We start from the raw sequence: 23,891 nt of genomic DNA on the forward strand, positions 1-23,891 counted from the left end.
TACGGAAAATAGAAACTGCTTTGGTATTCTGAATTTTTGTAAATTCAGTAACATTTTATATGTGCATTTAACTACATTTGTTTAAGTATTTGTTCTGGCTTTTTGGTGGGAAGGTAAGCTGAGCAATTTGCCAGAACTGATTTACTCAGCCTTACTTCATAAAGGAATAGATCTCCTCTCAAACACAGGTCAAAGAAGACACGATTTTAAAGATAAAGTCCTAGACACAGTAGTGTGGTGTGTTTCAGTAAGAATCGACAGTGGTGAGGCTGGGGAAAATATTGTGTATTTTCATGCACAAACATAAAGATTAATAGAATTACTTTAAACAGTCTTTGATATCAGCAAGTAGGAAAAAAAATCTATTCAGTGAGTTTCTGGTGTTGTAAAGAACAACAGTATTCCTAATATTGAGCTCACAGTACTTTTAAAGACAGGAAATTTGCAGATTATTGAACTTAAAAAGACAATTAGTATTAAAGAAAGACAAATGCAGTAGCTTTTTATCAGGCCTACTTTGACATTCATCTTTAAAATTATTTTTTTAAAGAATAGAGAAGCTATTTCTAGTACATCTCATAGTCTGAAGCACCTAGACAAGTCAAACATAAACACTTCATTAAAAAATTTGCTCTTTAAAAATTAAAACAAAAAATAGGCAAGTGACTGAAATTTTCTTAAGTCTCTTTCTATCAGTTCCTAAAACAAAATTGAACCTTGACAAACACCTTAATTAAAAAACACCAAAAATGCACAACACCCAAATAGGTTCATTAATAGATATTAGAACATCCTGAAACTGTTTTAGGCATCATGTTCTTGGCAAAAATGCTGATAGAGTATGTGAAATGATTGACTTAATAAAGTCCATGTTAAATGTACTCAACAAATTCTATCTAATTCAATATGCATGACTGAGCAGAGAAGAAAGTAAAGGGTAAATGACTAAGGCAGTAAGGCAACAGAAGTTTAGGCAGTGATGCCTAAACTGCAAAACACTGAAAAGTGCTATTTCCCAGCCCCCACAAACTTACACAAAAGCCTCAATGACTAGATCTCATGACTTCATCTTGCAACTTTAATTCATACAGACTTTCCAGAAGAATCAATGAATGTCAAATTCACACAGGACATTCACATTCACAGACAGTCCTGAAGGGGCTCATCCCTACTGATGGGGCATATCTGACTCAGCTATGCTGACCTGAGAGGCAGCTGTAACACTTTAGAGGGTGCCATAAAACATCAAAGATCCCAAAATGAGCCCAGACTCATTTCTGAGGCCTTCCACCAGAGGACTGCACATGAGCAACAATTGTGAAGATCCAGCATTGCAAAAGATGGTGTGAAGCATCCCTCCCTACAGGGGAGCTGCCTGGGCATTCCCTTGTGTACTGAAATATGTTAACCCACTGAACTCTATGTTTTGGGGAAGCCCCACCACCGAGAGGACCAAAAGAAGAGGACCAACAGGACACTGGTGGATCCACAGCAGTAGTGAGTGCTGTTCTGCCTAATCTCTCTCTCTCTCTTACTCTCTTGTTTCTATTTCTCTCTATCTCTCTTTGTGTCTCACATTTATGGTTAAATAAAATCCATTCTGTTGGCTTCAGCGTAGGGTCTCGTTTGCACCTTAATTCAGGTACAGGCATCTCCTCTAGTAATTGGATCTTAACGCTTTAACCAGAGCCATCCAAGTAAGTATCTTTCCTTTGACATTTGCCTCTTCAATCTGGGCAGTAGAAAGAAGATATGTGCTATGGTTAACATCGTTAGGAAATATTGTAAACATTTTTGTGTTATCCAGCTTTTTCCGCGAAGCCACTAAAGAATAAGCTTTCGCAGTAAACAGAGAGTACATTTATATATTTCAAGAATAAAATTTAATTCTTTATTCTCTTTAATTCCTTTTGTTGCTTTGAACAGAGGATGAATTTTCCTGCCATTATCTCCAGCAGACATGTCAAGTTGAGGAAGTCAAATTTTGAAAATCCTTTGCAAAAAGACATTTTAAAGAATAATATTAAAATTTCTTGCAAAGACTTAAACATAATTTTTCCTGAAGTGGTCCACTGTTTAGCATTGAGAAATTTACATGGTCACTTCTTGGATGCCTTTTATGTCTTCTCTTTTAATAAAATAATTAAATCAATATTATTTCTCAAAAAAATTCTAAAGTGAGATTTTATTGAGGAAAAAAGCATATATATGGCAAATATTTTTATACCTGCAGTATCACCATATGGTTTTTATCACATTGCATTTCCTCTAACTCAGGCAAATTGATAACATGTTAGTTAGAATTCTCAGCATTCATAAATACCACCAGATGACAAAGGATGGAAACATCACTTCTTGGTGTGAATCAGTGCTTTAAACAGCTTATCTTTTATATATAAAGCTTATGGTAACTAAGGAATTAACCATGATCTGAAGAAGATACCAAGAATGGGGGATGCAAAGTATTACTTCTATATTTACAGGTCTCACTTCAATCTTATTCAAGGGATTTCTGGAATACTTGTGTAACCTGTACAACATCTAACTGAGCAATTATTTTGCTGCTGTATGTTTATATTTGGGGTGATATGAGAACAATTCCTTATTTTGATAATTTTTTTTTACAAAAAGAATAAACTAATCTTAGAAAGCACTCAGAAACTGCCTTATTTAATTAATTCTTCATCCCATATTTTAATAAACTCTTATTCCTGTAAGTATGAAGACACAATAATTATGACCATTAAGGAAGTTTGGTTTGTTTCATTAACTTTCCTACAAATCTAGCCGATGTTTGGCCACCTTCTCCACAATAGGATACTAATGCTTTACCTAATAAAACACCAACTATTTGCAGGATAATCTCTTCCTCAAGTACTGGACCAAGTATTCATAGAAATTTCATCTACATTGGATCACATGAGCTACCAAAAATAAAGTTGCTTTCTAAATTCACTTTTGTCATCTAAAAGAAGTCTAACAAATAGCAAACATGATTTCATGAAGCGTTTTGGCACTTCCAGAGTACAGTCCAGTCTACTGCCAGATGAGGAGGAGAGGAGAGGAGAGGAGAGGAGAGGAGAGGAGAGGAGAGGAGAGGAGAGGAGAGGAGAGGAGAGGAGAGGAGAGGAGAGGAGAGGAGAGGAGAGGAGAGGAGAGGAGAGGAGAGGAGAGGAGAGGAGAGGAGAGGAGAGGAGAGGAGAGGAGAGGAGAGGAGAGGAGAGGAGAGGAGAGGAGAGGAGAGGAGAGGAATCCCCATGTAGCTGTTTCTCATTTCTGATACACTTATATATCATTTTTGTTATCATAATGTCAATATTTCCTAAGGGAATAAAACCAGTCCAAGGCTTGTATGAGCCACAAAGTGTGCTCAACCACTGGTAAACTACATGGACAACAATTTATTTTTAAAAAAGTATGTTTAGCTTCTTCATAGTCATCGGGATATGGGAAGGATTTTTTTCAAGAAGGAAAAAACACCTTCTGTAATTACAAAGAAGAAATAAGATGTGTCTCCTAACTAGTAGTGGTTTAGAACATAGTTTTCATGAAGGTTAAACAACACTTCAGCTCCCCCACCATCATGTTTTTCAGAGGTGGGAAGAAGGACCTAGCTGTGTGTATTTTCCCAGATATAACACTGCGAAGAACTGCATTCTTCTTTAGGTCACAAATAATTTACGTTGTCTGAATGGTTCATAGTCCTAATTAGTACCAGTACTAAGAGGAGAAAGAATTTAATACCTAGACTGATATTATATCTCTATTCTGTAGCTGCTGTGAAGGTCTATGGGATAATAGGCCATTGAGTTTAAGCTGAAGTATTCCTAAATAGCTTCTGAAACTTCCATTCTGAATTATTTTATTATTATATTTAGGTTTAATGGGTTAAGAGATCCACAGGATTTTTGCAGACTACAAAAAAAAATATACGATTTTCAATTTTTGAATGTACTGATATTTTTTAGGAAATCACCATTTAAAAATAGATTAAGCAAACCACAATATACTGATTTTCAGGAGTGATGCATTACTGCTGAGTATTTTGAACAGTTTAGTATAAGACATTTTCAGATATGAATATGATGCTTTAACAGTACAGACATACAGTGGACACACACACAGAAAAGTAATGCATAACTGCAGCAGTAAATTAATTTTGTTGAGATCTTTGCATTCTATACTTTTGTTAAGTTTCATAGCTATAAATGATATTTACATATCTGAAAGCTGCCAGTGGGAAAAAATTCACATGAAAGGTCCTTTTCTAAACAACAGAATTAGGCCTAAAGCAAGGACAACTTCTGAAACACAAGGTTGCAGGCAATTATTCAATAAAAACCAGAAAAAATAATTTAATTCAAAAAACTCAGATGGAATCTGGTCACAAAACTTGGAGAGAGTATCTATGCATAATAGGAGAATGAATGGGGTATATTTATTATAGAACATTTTTCATCAAGGAGTTAATATTTCAGAACTTGTTTTCTTTCTTATTTTAAAGTTAAAAGCTAAAGTTAAATGAGATAGATTGCATATTTACTGATATCCCAGCAATCCTGATGAGTGAAGCAGGTTGGAAACATTACATTATTAAGCTTTGCTGCTGAATATACCCTACGGTTCAAATATTTTAATGAGAGTTCCGTGTAGTCTGCATTGTGAGGGATCTGGTCTTGCCAGATCAATGACTGAGACACAACTTGTTTTTGTTTTTTATTTTTTCCACTTGGGTCAAATTACCTCTCTTTTGAAGTGATGTCTACTTAAGCTAAAGCCAACAAGAGTAGGAGTTGTAGTGCACTGAGGAAACTGGCCAAATTGGTCCCACATCAGCATTTTTTAGAGGCAAAGATTACTAGGGAGAAGATTAATAATAATCTCTGAATAATAAAAAGAGTCGTAAATCCTTTTCAATAATAAAAAGTGATGACTATATGAATAAATTAGCCCCCATGTAATGAAAAAAAAAAAAAGCAAAACCTTATAAAGGACTATTTTTACAGACTACATCTGTATTGCCAGTAAATAGATTCATCCAACTGCATTTAATGATTAGCCAACATACTCCAATATTTTCTTGATTTTATGTATTTCTACATCAATGCCAAGTTTTTAATGGCTTAGAAGACAGTTTACTAAGGGAGGACACAAAATCCTATAGGCTTTTTTTTTTCTGGTATATAGAATGTTTGTGCTGACTTCATATATTATAGCAAATTAAAAACCAAATCACAGTAAACACAGTTGAAATATAATAGCTCTGATTTATCCCTAAATATCATGTAGTCTAGGCATAAATGTAGTAGTTTATCATTTGGAAGATGCCCTTCTTGTTTATTTAATTGCCAGCCAAGAGGCAAGATACATAACTGAATAGGCATTAAAAGAATTCCTGTACATGATATACAAACCTTACAAGATAGGATAGTCATTGGAATCTTAAATCAAATAGGGGAAGGTAGAAACAATTAAGAACAGGATATTTCTCAGACAATTTCATCCCTTCAGTTTTGATTCTGTGCCAGTTCCGTGCATGCTTATTTTCAAGCCAAGTTGATAGAATGCTCTTAAAACAATCCAGAGGACTCCAGTAGTAACTAGTCTGTATACAAGTTTTGGACCTGGTTCAGCATTGATCTCTTATCTAATCCTAAAGTGAATATCCTAATTTATTTTTTTAAGCAAGACTTAAATGTATCAAAATATTATTAAAGCCAATTCTGCTTTTTTAGTTTAAATAAAAATGTTATTTTAGTTAGTGGCAATGTGGTTATGTTGGGTTTTTTTTATTTCTTAATCTATAAGACACAAATAAAAATACCAATATATAAATACTAAGACCTTCTTTAAAGGAAGAGAACCTAAAAAGTACTCAAAATATCAGTTTGAGAAGTTTGATCCAAGAGCAGAAAGAAAAACCTGCCTGTAGCAGTATAAAAATGATATTGCTGCAACTCACGGCGTAAAGGCTAATGCATCTCATGACAAGTCTCTCTGCAGAAAGACAGGAAGGAATTACCATATTGTTAAATAATTAACAGCGATTTTTCTGTCGTGCTTTAGTGTTCATTGTAATCAAACTGTAATCTTTCTTTACAGGAGTTTGTGTACTGAAACCAAGCATCCTCCTTTGTGGAATATTAATGAGCAGATAATTAACTACAACAGTTTCATGTAGGCTATGAATTAGCTATGGAGTAAAATACTACTAAGTAAACCATTGCTTTCTGTGGGAAAGAATCCCAACTTTTCAATCCTCATAACTTCTCCCCCTTTTTTTAAAAAAATTATTTAACAAGAATTATTGTCTAATAGTTAGTCATCAAATTCTTACTGACTTTAATGCCTCAAGTGCCTAGCATAATCTCAGATTACTCCTATTTTAATAATTTTAAAATTCTGGAAACTAAAATAGCTTTCTGTATTAACACCCACTAATACATAGTTTTCTTTATAAGTTTTTTTTACCGTCACTGGATCTCACTTCTACCTTTTGAACCCAGTACTTCTTTTCCTAAATTGCAAAGCTCTCACAGAATTAATTGCACTTTCCCCATCATATTATCTTCCTGCAAGGCCAGCCTCTATGTTTTGGCTACCAGACACAGTAAAAAAAAAAAATCAAATTGTTCTACATTCAAAGAATTCCCAGTCAGAGTCTCTGATACCAGCATCTCCTTCACTCTTAAGTTTCTCCTGCTGGCATACACAATGGCAGAAATTGAGTAATAAAAAGCTTAACAACCAAGTATTTCATTATACTTTTTCTGGTGCTAAACCCTCTAATTATCTTTGTTATCCACTCTCATTTCTTTTAGCTTTATCTGTTGTCATATCCTAATCTTTTAAGTTATGAGCTGTTTGAGTTACCCACTGAAAGATGTTCTAATAAATGGAGTCTGAAATCATTGAGTTATCCTTTACCAGCCATTAATGCAATAAATACTAAATATATTATTACTATCCCATTAGAAACAAAAAAAAAAAAAAAAAAAGTTATGTGCATTCCTTTATTGCCATGTATCTATTTTAGAACCCTCCAGCAACAATTAGCAGATATTGGAGGTAAATGAGGCACAAAATAACTACTGTGCCTTTCTGGTCTTAGCACAGAAATGTTGCAAATCTGGTAAAAAATGAGCCCACTGAAAGAGGACGAATTCCTGGCAGCAATGGCTTTTCCCCATCCTGCCTTAGGAAATGCCCCCCCTTTGACTGTTGGTCCAAAAAGCAGTGACTCACCATTTCCAAAACTTGGGGAAGGATGGTTACTGGAAGTAATACGTGCAGAAGGGCAACCAAAACCTTCCCACTTAACAAAGCCCCTTAGGAGGAGGCAAGCCATTCCCTCCTAAAGAGCTATCTGATGTGTTGACTCAGTTCTCAAAACCACAAACATGAACCAAAACATTAACATCTTGCGGAGAAATTCCGATAAAAAAGAAGGTTGGTAAGCTGTTTAGCATTAAACTCAGTATATAATAAATACTATATCTCGTAAATGTAAACACACAAATCCTTTTCTCCTTTTGATCATAATGGAAATATTTCCCCCTCCCAGGTTTTTGTCTTTCCATCATTATTTCAGAAACAGCTATAATCAGCTTCTCAATTCAACACATGATTATAATGTTGTTGAAATTTGCTTTTTGCATTTTGCTTTCTGTGATTTATATTTTTACTCATTATGGACATTAATAAAGGAAATTAGCACTCGTAAGCATAATTTCTATAGATGAAGTTTTTTATTTGATAGATGGAGCAGCATTATAATGGAATGTCCAGCTACTTAAGAATTACCAGTTATTTAGGAATTACCATCCAAGATATGAATATGGTTAATTTAATTCAAAACTAAATGTGCTTTAACTCAAGATCAGGCTAAAGTTAGAGAAGAAAAGTTGAGTGTTTTGTTAACTGAAAATGGGAAGATTTTTGATGAAGAACTTGAGAGAAACTCTGGAAGTACCAAAGTGACAGAGGATAACTCTTGCTTTCAGAAGTGATCTAGGATATTTCCTGCATTTTAATTACTGCACAGCTCACAAGGCCATAACCTAAATGACTGGGAACATTGTACAATTAACACAGTCTCAGAAGCCAGACCTCAGCATAAACTACATAGCAGGTAAGTATTTACCCAGCTTTCCAGACTCTGGACTCTACTCCAGGCTACATACAGCTGTAGGAAATCCAACACCAGCCCTTCTCTCAGACAGGTTAGAGCTAGTTAGTACCTAGATGTAACCATAGGAAAATATGCATGAGCCCCTGTGTAAGGATATTCAGGGATGTGGATACACATCCTACATGTCGTAAGCCTGCACAGACATTACTTGGAGCAAGGACAAAATCTGTCTTTCACCTGTTTCTTGTCTGCCCAAAGTATCTGTAACCCTGTTTTGCACAGGGACATTTTCATCCTTCCTCTCTCCCATGGAGCCACTTTACAGGGCCACTGTTTGGAGCAGTTTTAGATGGGCTTAAAAGCTCCCTTCAAAGCAGAATAAGAGAATGAATGCAACTGGAGAGTGCGCATTTCACGCAAACTAAGAAATAAAGCGTATTATTTGGATCAAAGTCAGTCAACCAAGTACATCAATTCACATATAAAGTACGGAATTTACATCTCAAGGAATACAGCTGTGACACTGACACAGCTGAGCAGACAGGCTACAGGCTGGGTGAAGGCTTAGGGCAGGGAACACGAGTGCAGTGGCACTGCTGTGCAAAGCTCACCTGTGTCCCAGCATCTTTCATCTCCACAGGCTGCTGCCTGTTAAAAGCCTCATTCTCACCCACTGCCCAGGACTGCTTGCACCTGTGTAAGCATATTATACCACAGAATGTAAGAGCTTTTCCTCCATGTTCTTAAAGATTTAAGTGACATTCAAACTGACATTTCTTATCACAAGCCACAACATCTTGAAGTTTAAAGACCCAACAAAGATTTTCTCCCAGATTAATAGCTTTGCTTCGTGTCAGCCGAATTCTCCAATTTACCTGGCTAATCTAAGTAGGTTGCCTGTCCAATACCAACTGCCCCAAGGAATCTGTTTTAAAAAGTTGGCTGACATTTGTGCAAAAAGTGTAGCAGCAGGTTAGAAAATGTAATTCACATGATGGAATTTCACATTTCTAGGTGAGATGGTGCTAGGGATTTCATGTTAAGGAAGCTGAGATGAGAAATACTGGAATAGGAAGGGGAATAAACAGCGTCTCAATTTAAATAAATCAGTTCTTTATAATAATGGAACCAGAAGGATTATTTTCATTTTCACTTAAAATCTTAATCATGGAGAAATTCTCCTACTAGGGCATTGGGCAGGGAGAGTGGTTTATGTTTTTCAGATGTGTTACTAAATTATAACCATACACTCTCACGGGCTATTTCACTCAGCCTCTAAGCAAAAATCACCATGAACAGCATTAACATAGCCACTACTGTGAATTATACACATGGAACTCCTCTGTTTCCAAGTGGCTGGTATTTTTCCACAGAGATCACCTTCGTGAAGGACGACATGCCAAGCACTTATAATTCAAAATATTGTAGATCATATATCAATTGTTCAAAGCAGTATTTACATGTTAAGTATTCCTGTACTTTAACATAGCAACAACCTTTTCAACCCAATATTTAATAGTTGGGGAGGTTCAAGAAGGAAGTAGAAAACCGACACCAGAGAAATTTAAAAGCCAGAAAAGGATGAAACATCACATCCCAGCAAAATCCTAATCCAATAGTTCAATTAAAAATCTAATCCTAATCAAGAACTGAAAACATATTCATTTTTATGAAAATTGCAAGCATATAAATAAAAATTAACCATTTCATGTTTTTTTTTCCAGTTGTTTTATGTAGACACAAATATTTTTTGCCGTGGTTTGATAAGTAAAGCATACAGAGCAGAAAGAAGGATCTGATAGGATCTTGAAATGTACTTCAGAAACAAAAAGCAGGCTGAAGTATGAGGGTTCTCAAAAGGAAGGTGGTTTAAATACCTCTGATTTTCAGGAGAATGTGTGCTACTATTTGCAAATTTTGTGCTTTTCTTAGTCTACCAGTAAATATTTTATATGTCACCAAATCATGCCTTATTTCTCTCGTGGTTTTATTTCATCTTTTTATATAATCACACTAATAAAATACACTCTGCATTCCCCAGTGAGCAAGCATAGCAGCAAGATCTATACTTCATCCTGCTGGCTATGAACCCTTGTCAGGCCTTTCAGCCAGCCCATAGCTCCACTAAGAAATTACAAGTTATGGACACGGATTTATTTAGAGCATTCTTAGCATTCCCTATCATTATATGCAGCAGAATCACTGGTATCCCGGGGCACTGAAAATTCTCAGTCACTAACTCTTCATACTGTTGTTGCACCATGTTCTGAAATACACAATGAACTTTTAGCCCCAGGCTAGGCTCCTTACAAAGGTTGCTCTTTCTCTGCCCTACTTTCAGTTCATTTTATCATAGAGAGCTTAAAGCCCTTCTTCTAATTTATTTATTGGTCTGAACACCAAAGAAGGCTTCTATTGTGACCTGCAACCATAGCTGTAATATCCTGCTAAAACTGGTAGGTACAACACTTGAGAGTGGTGTGTGAAAAATACTGACCAAGACAGGGAGTGATTTAAAAATATGCACACTCAACAAGAGAAGGTTAAAGTAACAGAAAAGTCAGTGAAACAGCTGATTTATCTATTAAATTCAAAATTCTATTTGCTTACCGGAACAGCTAGTAACTAAGCTAATGCAGATGTTAATTACATATTTTGTCACACCACTGGCCCTGCAAGGTAGTTGGAGATGGCATTTGGCAGCCTTTCTCTTTGTAATCCTATTCATTGTTTCAAACAAAATCAAAAGTGGAGAAAATCAGGCTGAATGTGTCAAAGAATATATAGCAGAATCTAAAAAGATATCAATCTCCAAAAGGGACACTGAATATTTCAGCAGTTTTGCAAATGCCAGTACATGTCTACAGCCACCCAAGCAGAAGAAAGGGAGCCTTCCTTGCCTTTTCAGAAACAGATTTGTCTATATGCAGTATTTAGTGCTGGCCAATAAAACAGTTAAACCAAATAAATCACTTAAGGGTAATTAAAAAATCATAATTTTCAACAGTATTACAGACTATTTGTTTGATGATGGAAGCACATGATCAAAACTTGCCACTTTAAAAGCACAACCTGAAGAACTGATGTCACTGATACAGTAAAATGAAACGGCAGTCTTAAAAACAGTTCCATTTTTAAATCAGTAAGCAAAATCATTTGGAATTATTTAAATAAAACCCTCATATGAACTATGTTAAAAGAACACTTCTCTATGCTTAAATACATATGCCAAAAAAGTTATGAAAAATCAAAACTGATTCCAATCTTTGTGATAAATGTTTAAAAAAATGACAAAAAGTTCCTCTAAATTATGTCATAACGACCATTACTCCAGTTTCAGATAAAAACAGCATGAATATTCTCTTAGCTGTATGCTATTTTACTCTCAGTCTTGGAGACAGTACTTGATGGTCTATTGTGTTGAAATTTCAGCATAGTATATTGTGAACACGTAGAATGTTTTGGCATAGGAAAGGAAAACAAGTTTTCTACAAACTGTGTATAAGATTTGGCTGTTTTTCTGATTTCTTAATAAAAACAAAGCTACAGTAACCCTACTTTTTCAGAAAATAATCAAAGTCTTTTCCAATCTAATCTCCTAGTTCTTGCTGGGGAAAAAAAAAAGCGTATTATAATTTAATTTATTTCAGTACCACAGCATGTTGCTAAAAAAATGAATGTAAAATTGAGGGCAAATCCGCAGAACCCATTAGTGAAAAAATTCCAACTCAAAACATGTTAAGGATAAACAATTAGCAATTTTTCAGTTTTCTAGGTTTCTGTGGTAGGGAAGTTATGGGGGGGAGGAATGACTCGGTAGTCTGAATTAAGTCACTATAATGATTTTCACATCCTAATAAAACAACTTCTGTCCTTATTAGGTGGTCTTAGACAGAAAACTGACCTCTTTTAGGCTTATGCTCCCCCTGTCTGAAGTATAACACAACTGGGTTTTGGTTGCTGAAAGGTTTCATTGCACACTGACAGGAGAATAAGATCCCACTTTCGGTTGCAATGACAAAAAAGCCATCAGGGCAGAGTTTTTCACAGCTCTCTGTGGAATGACACTGCTAGATAGGAAGATTGTTTACAATCACGTATTAAATATATGTTTTAGACGGTGTTCTTCACATATTTCCTTAAGGAACTGAAGACAGCTGCTTGACTTCTAAAGCTCAACTCCTAAAATATTGAGGAGATGGATGCTAGAACAGTCAGAAATTTCTGGGTAGTGTTTCTAGAATAACCAAGGAAAAATGAGGGGATAGGTTTAGTCATGTTCACAGCTGACACTTTTCCCTTTGAGGAGCTGGGTGTGGGGGTGGATGGAATGGGATAATGTTGTCTGGAACAATGTCAGAGATTGTTTTCTTTGCAGAGGTGTGAACAAAATGTTTGATGCTGAACCAACAGCGAGATCAATTGAGCTGCTGTTTCTCTGCTTTTCTCATCCAGGGATAGGGGTAAAATGAAGCACATGACCATAGTGTCTGAATCAGATACCAAACAACAAATATAATTAAGTCTATTTTTAATCACTTCATAATGTTTAACCCCTTAAAAATAGTACTGTTTCAGCTATGGCAATTAGTAAGGGTTTTTGTTTCATTTGCATAAAAAAGACTGATTTAGGTAAAAAGCAAGATTGGATCGCCAAAAAAATCGCCAAAAAATACATTCATTATAGTTGGTAGAAATATACTTCAGAGTACTGATGTATACTGGTAAGTAAAAAAGAGGGCTGGGTTATTTATGCAGCAAAAAGAACACAGCCTGACCCCTCTTGCTGTTCATGAAAATGGTGACATTTGATTCTTCTGTATTCCATTGTAAGTTAACCTTAAAGGAAAGTAATTTCATCTCTTTAACTTGCACTCAAACATGGGTTCAGGTTAAAATAAATTCTCTTTGTAAACAACAAAACATTTATACTCAGAGAAGTACACTTTAAAGAGATGAAGAACTGAAAGCTTCTAAAGAGGCAAATCAGTGCATGTTAATGCATACCTGCTTACCAGGTCCCTGTTAAAAAGCAATTAAAAAAAAATAGAAATAGAGCACTTACTGTATACACTGCTTGTAATTAAATTAACAAAATTATGGATTTACTCTGATTCACCAGTTCAGGGTGATGTAGCCCACTAAAAAGGAATACCAGTCATACAGCATACATAGCTGTACAACACATCTCCACAGCACTTAATAAGAGTATCATTTTGCTACCATTAACATTTACTAGGACAAAATCATAGGTGCTTTTGAAACCACAATTTCATCTCTGGTCCTTTCTGCTTTGGAATTCAAATCATTTCATGAGAGGTAACACGCATTTAGCATAGCTGGATACAACATTTTCTGCTCCTAGATGCTTCAACATCCTTTCACCTTTTGAAATATCACTTACCCCTTAAGATCTTGGGTCACCACAGTAAAAACTGAACTATCTCAGGTTGGATTTTACAGTACAAAAACAGAAATCAGGCATATGAAAGAAGCAATACTGATTGATATTTCCTTGTGTTTGTTTACACTGTATATGTGTCTATATTTTATGAACATTTCAATGCTTCTGCTACTTGCAAGAGTTAAAAATGATATTTTTTCTTGGCACACTGTGTGGTTCCTAGGTACTGTTTTCCCCCGAACCAGTGAGCATTGACTACCATGAAAGGGAAGATAAAGCAGATTATGCTGGTACTTTGGCAGGTATCCTCTGAAGTACTTTGTCTTACAAGTTCAGGGCTTAATCAGACATAGGACTCTCAATCAGGAGAGGATTTTTCTTTGGTCAGGTGGGCAGAAAATGTTGGCTCTTCTGTTGTCCAGATCACAGTTCACTTTGGCTTTTTATTTGGGTAGTTTACCTAACAAAAATGTTTTACATAAAACATTATGTTTTAGACAGACAGCATTTAAAGTATCCAAATTCTTCCTCCTTTATTCTTATAGCACATTTTTATTATGATGCTTCATCATTTTCTGCATCTAAAGTTCATTACAATGTGTTGGGAAATTGTTCTAAACTTGTCACATGATTTCATTGACTCCTCTAAATATTTTTTTTGTGGCATTGCTGGGTAGAGTTAAAGGAGAGATCCTTCTTTTCCTTTAATTTCCGTATTTTTACAACAAAATAATCTAAATTATTAGAGTAGATTCAATGCTCCATTTCATTCTTGTTTCAAAAATATAACAATCCTTTAGCTCAACATTAGTTTGCTCTCAAATAGATCCAAATGAACCTATGCACTGAAGATTTGGAAGATAAGCTGTCAAACCTACAGAAGCCTTACAAAGAGACTGAGGAAGAATCTTTAATGTTGGCCATTTGGAAAAAGCTGTATAGTTTTTATTGATCAGGAAGAAAACTGAAAATATAACAGTGAAATAATAGATAGATGACCAAAAAAACAACAAAAATCACCCAAAAAAACCCCCAGAAAATGAAAAGGAAAACCATGGCAAGAAACAGAATTATTCAGACTTCTTTTCCTGGAAAAAAAGTAAAAATCATTGACTAAAATGAATAAGGCATGGTCAATTAAATGACTTTATTATTTTAATTATATCCTTTTAAAATGCTGCTTCATGATAATGCCAGATGGTTTCTCAAAGATCATATGATTTATGAGCCAATGAGACAACCTGATCCTAGGTTGGCTCTGGATATTTGGGGTTTGAAAAATGTGAATTGCAGATTACAATAAGAATTTCAATAATATAAACTGAAACTGAGTTGGAGAAATCCAAAATAAATTTTTAAAAAATAAAAAAGATAATTAATGATAAAAGAAGTAGTGATAAGATATACACAGGTTTTTCCAATAGCTTTTACCAATATTGAGAAATTAGGCTACATTTTCTAATTATAGTCTGTGTAGAGATTGCTAAAACAATAACCCAAAGAGTTTGCTTAACTAATGTTAAATATATTTGCTCTGCATGTCAAAATTAAATTCTCTTTCCACAGTTCTGATCCACTGGTTGTGACAGTGTAAAATGTAAGAAGCATGGCTCAAATATTATCCAATAGTCCATCATTTCTTTTGACATATCTTCACAGCAAGTACTTCAATAACTTGGAGATGGAATTTTACTTTTCTAGAATTTGAAAGATTAGTCACATTCCCATTTGATTTATGGTTTGCAAATCTTGTCAGAAAGATTTCCCTAAATGGGATAATCCACAATACGGAGAATTTGCCAAAGTCGTTAATTATTAACAATGACAGTGACAGCAACTGCAAAGAACACAGAGGCTCTCCCTTCACAAGGGGCCAAATGGAGAGGACAAGCACAAAGTTGCACCAGGATAGGTTTCAACCCAACATAAGGAATATGTTTTTCACAGTGAAAACATTTATTCACTGCAACAACTTCCCCATGGACATGGTAGAATCCCCATTGCTCGAGGTTCTCCAAGTGTCATTGGACTGAGTGCTCCCCAACGCCACCTAGACTCCCTTTTCCATGAAAGTTTGGATCAATGGATCTTTTGAGATTGCTTCCAGCCTGGGATGTTCTATGACTGTATGACAGGATATCTCCAGATCTCACCCTCTAGTATGGAAGGCAGTATCAGTACCTCCATTTTCAGACAGAAAACCTGAGGAAGAGAATTGTCTTGGTTATCATACAGCAGGTAGCCAGCAGAGCTGGGACTAGAATTTCCCAACTAAAGAATGTTCAGTGGAATTCTTTTTCTGCTGAAACTTGAAATGTCATTATAAAGGGATTATTTACACTGATTTATTTTCACTTTTTTCCCGATTGGCCAGACCAAGGCAAAAAAATGTGAAAAATATTTTCGATTTCCAGTTCCCAGGGGTATCTATTTTTTGAATAATTTTCTGTGAAACTGACTCATCTAAATAAGATCAAAATTTTTCCAGAGCAAATATTTGCATGAACAAGTGACAGACTTAAAAACATTTATAATGAGAAGAGGAAACAATTTATTGGGGGTAGCAAGGTTTTCAAAACAAGACAAAAGAATCCAATATGCCATGTAAGATGCTCTTTTAAACAGATGTGGAAAAGAAGTTCATATCACAATGAATGCAAGACATAAACTTCTGCAAATAAAAGATAATTTCATGGCTCTTGGGGATGATTTCATTATACATTTTATCTCCAAAAAGATAGGAAAATGAGTTTAGAAAAAACTCTCCTTGATGCCTTCCCATTTAATTAGATTCTATTATACAGGTGACCATAATTTATTTTAAGTTTTTTTTTTTATTATTATTAATTTGTTTATATACAAAAGTACCACACGTAACTATTCTCTGTACAACAAAATCATTTCTATCTCTGGAATCTTCAAAGTTTGATTGGAATGATGTGAATGGTGAACAGCTATGTTGATGGCAGCAAAAGCAAATCCCCAGCAAGGATCTGTGGCTGTTTAACTATTTCGAAATAAAAATAGACAATGAAAAGTTAATAGCAAAATTTTTATAATGGATCCTATAAATTGTTCAACATAAAAATCATGGTAATTTGGTACAGTAAAATAACTGATGTGAATTGTACAATTTAGGAATAACATACTTATACTTCTACTAAAAACCATTTTTATGGAAAAACTATTCAATTTATTTAACTTAATAAAACTTACTCATCAAATCTTTGTGATTCAAAAGTCTCAAAGACAGACGCTTTCCATCATGTTAAGAAGAACTGAGAATTATTTCATCATACTATTACAAATACTGTTTGCAAATGCATGTATTCCATTTTCCTAATATCTTTCAATTAAAGAATAATTCCACAAACATCTCTGAGTGATTGTATTGTTTCTTCTATTACCATTATCATTCAAATCAACAAAATAACCATCAAACACTAGGTCAAGTGGAAAGTGCATGCAAAAGCAAGAATTCTCTAGTATGAGGAGTGACAAGGATTTACCACTTTGGATGTGTTGCAGGGTTAAGAGTGACAGCACCTGAACTTTGTAAGAAGCAGATGTATTATTTCTTGTATCAGCTAACTGGAGAAATTCACAGACTGCTGAGACGTCGTAGCTACATATAGCTCAGTTAACTGAAGAAGACTTTAAATGAGTTTATAAATGTTCGAACGCTCATGACAATTTTCATGTCTCTATTTTTTAATTTATTTTGAGTCAGTTTTAGTGATAGTAAACCAGCATAGTCAACATGATCATCTTTGGGCCAAATACATACTTGTGTTTCACTTGATATCCTGCAAGACGCGCGGGATGGGCGTTGCAGAAGTGGGCACAGCTAAGCGTGAGAACGCGTTTTCCACTGGCCCAGAGCCTCATTGGTGTTGGATGCAGTTTTGCTCCTCCTGACACTGCATTAAAGACAGGAAGACTCAGCTTATGCACAGCCCAGCACAGGGGAGGCAAACATTACCTTGGTCACAGAGTGTCCCTCTCTAGAGACAGAGTTATCTGAACAGTGCGCTCAAGCGCTGCTCGGCAGAGCAGCAGTACTGAAGCACAGCAATAAATACATTAACAAAGATTCACAATCTTTCTTGTAACATACAGGCTTCTCTCACTGTAAGGATAATGAACTATAATTCAAAAGCATTAAAACTTTAAACCTGCATTTAAATAGTAATTATACTGATTGTTTTTAATATCTGCCTAATTTATTTTCTTCAGAGCAGCTGAGTATCTTGCATGATTAAATACAAACTCTGCAAAGAAGTCCACTGTCTCTAACCACAAATAATATTTTATAATTGCAGCTATTTTAATTTTGAGACATCATGTAATCTGTTAAACACAAAAGTTGAATGAGGCCTTTTGACTTTCAATATGCTGCAGCAAGTCATCTGCACATTAAATTTGGTGAAAACTCTGTAAAGCTACCATAAAAAAAGAAAATTGCCTTTTTAAAATCGCATTTGTATGGAGATGTGTCCTTGCGGTTTCCTCATATCTGCTGCCAATGACAGAATGCACACCAGAGGTAAATGGATCTGCGATGCCCATCTGTGTGCTTCAAGCACAATTGTGTGCCAACAGCTGAGGAGTGAGCACACAGAGACGCAGCTATAGATGTGCACAACATCCAGCTCCTTCACCCTGGAAAATGCAGCCAGAAGAATAAAGCCATGGTAGCAGTCCATGACTGCCATCAAAGTTAACAACGCATCAATTGCAGCACCATTTGCAACTCTGGGACAGAAAGCATCGCTATCACACTGCCTCAAAGGCCTTGCCAAGATGAACATGTGTTGTCAGGGCAGACAACAGTGGAGAACAGAGCTAGACAGGCAAGCACTGATTCCACCCTCTTGGTGAGAATCACTCGCCAATTATGTGGCAAAGGAATTTCTGAATTTCACAAATTGATTTCTACATGTATTAAAATTTTAAATATATATCATTAATGGTTTTATCTTGAATTGCTTCATTCTAAGATCTCTTTTCTACAGATTACATTAATTTCCAAGGAAGATATGGCTCAGATTAACACAGATTTGCATTGAGTCTACACAGATAATTAAAGAAGGTTCTGAATGTATTCTAACAATGTTCTAATTATGAATAGGTATGAAATATTTGCAATTAAAAAGTTGAATATACCGGAAAAAAAGCAACTGAAATGTAATTTAGTCATCTTTAGCACCTAATCTATAGTTATTTATATATTTATTTTTCTTCCATGCTAAGTCTAGTTGCCATGTAACAATTAAGAGACATTTCCTAAACCTTCAGTATAGTCAAACTGTAAATTAGTTCATTACCCATTGGCCTACTTCCACCAGTTTTTCATATGACATTTTTTATTATGTCTATTTTGGAGAAAAAGTTTTAAAGTGATGCATACTTCCATGTTACATACTGAGAAATAGTCTTACAATTAAATTTAAAGCCATCTTTTGCAAGACATGTAAAACATCCTTAGCAAGTCGTGTTCATTTCCTCGGTTGAACAGACCAACGTTAACAAATCTCAGCACACTTGCAAATGACGGCCTAATGTCTAAATTTCCTCCTTTTGCAACTTTGATTGACTAATTTCTTACAGGTGTTTCATTCTATTTCAAGTTAATTTGCTAATGTCCAAAGAAATCTTTAAGCTCATCAAACAAATGATTTCTCAATAACTACAGTACAGTTTTTTTTATTGTCTATGTGTCATCCCAATGGTCCGTTCAGTATTATGTCCCCTCAGAAAAGTTGTTTGATTGTTTTCATGAAAGATAGTGTTTCATACTCCACTCAGATTGATCTTTCTTCTATGAATTTCAAAACACATTTTAGGATCAGAGTACTGCAGTCTAATAATGTAAAATGCATCAGATAACATGGCTCAATAGTGAAATACACTTGTATGGAGGTTGTAGAGCTAATTTTACAAGTGCATATTTTACTTTAATGATACTGAGTCAGTAGCAAACTGATCAGTTGGAAAATCTGATAGGTTCAGGTCTTCAGCTACATAGACACAGCAAGGCAGAAGATGAATGCTGGCAGTTAGTCATTAATGCAGGGCAATTGAATTCTTTGCAGCCAGATCTATGCAAAACACATGTAACAACTATATAAGACTCCTTTCTCCCTGATTAGAGTTAGTAAATAAACAGATACCTATCCACAAGGATGCTAACCACTGGAAAAAATTAGCACAGCAGCAGAACTTGGTACTTAATGCACAGGGACAGCACCTGACAGGAGAGAGGCATCCTTCCTGCTGGCCCTGCCAGTGCTGCTCTGCATGAAGAGTTCAGAGGGGCTGTAAGACCACCTTGCACATCTGACACATCTGTGGCCTCTGGCTTGTACCTTTGCTCTGGTCATCAGCTCACTTATAAAGCAGGAGAGGATGATCTTAGGGGTGAAATTGTGACACTCAAATTAAATTTTCTCATGTAAATTGAGACTTCCACATATAGATATTGAAATGTCTTACCTGCCAAGATTAAATTGGTAGTCAATGGAGAGAAATGGATTTTTTTTTTTTTTTTTGGAAATGCCACTTACCACTTCTCACAAGGCATGTCTGGGAAAGTTTTGTGAATTGCCCTCCAAAGGGCCTGTTTCCTTGCATCAGTTAGAGAGAAGACATAGAGAACTAGCTCAGATGTAAAAATGTACATGTGATTGCTATGTTAGGTGAGATGAAGCTCATCTGCCTCTACACTTTTCTGTTGAACCAGTGTACACCATGTGCCTAAAATTGTCTAAAGAGGCCAGAGTCTCGCTGCCACTCTGAGGATTGTTTTACCAGTGCAGGTACTGTAGACAACAGTTTTAATAATGCCTACTAAAGAGTAAGATACTGCTTGGCATACAGACAGTGCAACATTCTTGAAATCAGTCAGTCCCAGAAGTGTGAGGAGATACCATAATCTGACAACCAATACTGACATCCCAAAGTTTTAAAAGGTCATAAGAAGGAAGGGATGAAAACAGCTCCTTACAGCTTTTCTTCTCTCTCTAGGTATTATTTTTTTCCTCTTATAGATATGTCTGTATAAAACAAAATTTTAACAACGTGTTTGAACCATGATTCTAAAATAAGGAAAAAAAAATATCAAAATTCTACAGATAAATAATATCTGTGATCACTTATATTCTGGAATATACATAATTTTCAGTGATGAAGAACAAATACTTTATTACTTTATTCTATCAAGTGGGATACTAACAATAAAGTGGTTTAGATGAGGTATACTGTGATAGATTGATATTACTTATTGAGTTAACAAAAAGCTCCCAATTAAGAGAAAGTAGTTTAGAATTAAACAGTAACTCAATATCCAAACCTCTGTATCATAGTCTTCACGTTTAAACAATTTGATTTTCTCAGATTAAAAAAAAAATCAGATATTAGGGCATAATGCCTGGCGTACCTGAAAAAAATTACTAGAATTATTCTTAATGCAACAACATTTTTTGCCATTAACAGAAGGTTCATACAGGAATTATTTGGATATAATTACAGCAGAATAACTTCTTGTCTATTTCTCTTCTATAGACTAAATCTTTGTTTTCATACAGCTCTACTAATTTCAGAATTTCTCTCAATTTCCCTCAAGTGAAAGATGAGACTCAAGCTCATTTTTTTTCTCATCACTTTCATATGTTAAACCTACAGTGGAGTCTACAGTTACTAATATTTGTTGTCTCTAGACCTAGAGGTCCCATTCATTGGACTACTATTAGCCATTAAAGAAATTTTCAAAACAACTCTGCATCTAAGAACAAGACATGACTTTATCCCTTTACGCCCTTCATTTATTTCCTAAATATGCAATAATCTCTGCACAGACTATTCAAGCACTACATTTTTCAGTGTCAATTTGGAATATAAACCTGATCATTCCTCTTTTATTATTTTTTAAGGGAAAATAGAACAAGGAATGGATGAATGCCATTTCAGAAAGGCTCACATTTTTATGGGAGGAAAAGAAATCATACTGACTTCAAGGAACTATTTTTTTTTCACATACACTAGTAGGACACAGACTGTCAGTCATTGCCTGCATCCATCTTGAGGACCCCACTGAAATATCTGACATTACACCTATCAGGTGCCAAAATGTACCAGATTACATGATGGAGCACTCAGAAGGTGAGGCATTGATTCTAAATTAGAAGCAATAGCTTAGACATCAGGGGACAATTGGATCAAATTTGAAATGCTGCTGTTGATTTAAACAGTCGAATATCTGTCCTTGAAAATCTTTACTTGAAAACTCCATGTAGTATAGAGACAGGACTTTAAATACTTATAATTGATAGTTATTTACTTAAAAGGAAACAGCAAAATATACATTTTTTTCTTAGAAAAAAAGTGTTTTTTTCTTAGGAAAATACCTGAAGTGGCATGTGAAGATGTCCTACATTCAAAGACAGCTGTGACTTTTACCATTACTGTCTCACAATGACTTACAACATCAAAACTAATCTTAGGATTTGCAGCCTATATTCCAACAGCCTATATCTACTTATCATTGTGGAACATATTGCCATTCCCATGAAAATGATGAAAAAAATCAGCATTCAGTGTTTAAACTCTATGTAAAACAACCTAACATAGGTCAGTGCTCCCTATTGATTTAAGTTAGTCTAACCCCTGTTTGCATCAATTAAATGAGAGCAGAAACAAGTCCAATCAATAGCTACTAATCTTAAATATCTCTGCAAGAAGAACTGGTACTTCAAAACACTGACAAGATTTTGTTTGTGCAAGTGTGTGTGCGTGTGTCTGTGTCTGTGTATCTGTGTGTTTCTCTGTGTGTGTGCACACATTTACAAGCATAGGCAACTGCAAGGACTTGAATCTGGGACTTTGACCTTTGTGTGTAAAATCTCAGAGAAATATCTATAACATATTTCAACAAGTTGCAGTCCTCGTAATTGCATAAATTCCTGATAAAGATGGAAAACACAGTATCTTTAAAAAAGAAAGCATATTCACAAAGTTGTTAAAATCGCTCTACAAAGACCATCTTAATTGTCACATCTTTTAATTTTGGAGTCCTTGAAATGGCGACATGAATAATGTTGATGAAATATATTTTCAGCTTATTTCTTAAAAGGAAAAAGCATAAATAATTGCTTGGAATATTCAACTTTCTATCTGGAAGACCTTTTTTAAACTTCTGGATAATTTCTGTCCATCTGACAAACATAGTCCATTGTTTACCCAGAAGTTTCTTAAAAATGGGTTGTTGGGTAGAGAGTCCTACTAAAAATGAGACGCAGGGAGAGCAGAGCCTCTAACACACTGACAGCAGCCAGCTGGCCCATCTGATACGTGTATTGGCCTGATGATCAGTGTATGAACAGGTCTAAATGAGTCACAGCGCTGTCCCTTGCCTAGAGGTATTCCCACAGGAGAATGCTATACTTACTGCAGCAGGAAGGAAGAAAAAGATTAGGGATATAGAATACAAATCCCTAAGAAACTCAGTTCTTGTCTGTCCCACTTCTCATGGAATGAACTGTTTCTTACATACTTTTATTGACTGTCACCACAGAAACCGAATGCTAAAGCACTGGTGGAAGAGTAAACAGGTATTTTTGATCTTTTATATCTACATACAAAGTGCACGTAATCCAGAAGAAAACTATTTCCCATTCTAATACAAAGTAGGTTCTGACACATGGGAAATGGAGCTTTGTCTTCACTCAGGGGCAACAGGAGCTGCCTGCACCTGTGCCTGCACCACCTGCTCAAGGTACTGTCAGATTGCAATGTATCCAGCTCTACAAACACAGCTGATTTCTTCTTTTGTCTTGCAGAGGGGATAGTTTAGCAATCTTGGTGCAGCCCTAGGGAAATAATGGTGACTACAGAATGAGAATAAATTACACTTTCTCCCCATTTTAATGGATTTTTTATTTATTTATTTAGTTTGATTGTTTGGGGGGTGTTTGGGTTTCTTGGTTTTTTGGATAGTTGGAAGAAGATTGGTTACCTCACTATGATTTTCTCTTGTTAGGATAGCAATAAGGAGTTGTTTTATCTATTGGGACCGATAGATAGTGTATGTTTGCACTTTCAAATTCTTTTAAATGAGACCTGAGGTTGTTTAGCACTATAAAAACTATTCACTACCTGAAACTAAGAATCCAAAATCAGAGACACTCTAAAGAACCCAATCCTTTGGTTTACAATTACTCATACATTCACAGTGAAGAACAGAAAATTGACCTCTGTGTTCTTAATGTTGTTCTTATATCACCTATTTTAAAACTTGTCTAATTGATGACATAAAGTATCACTCAAGCCTGATTATCATTTAATCATGTTGATTACATA

The 23,891-nt window shown here is 35.3% G+C and overlaps 1 protein-coding gene across 1 annotated transcript in view; it reads right to left on the reverse strand.

The window, feature by feature from the left end:
• The window catches only part of TAFA5 (TAFA chemokine like family member 5), a 420,403-nt gene that overhangs the window by 343,256 nt on the left and 53,256 nt on the right, over window positions 1-23,891 (reverse strand).

Source organism: Cinclus cinclus, chromosome 4 (assembly GCF_963662255.1).
Source record: "Cinclus cinclus chromosome 4, bCinCin1.1, whole genome shotgun sequence".
NCBI lineage: Eukaryota > Metazoa > Chordata > Aves > Passeriformes > Cinclidae > Cinclus > Cinclus cinclus.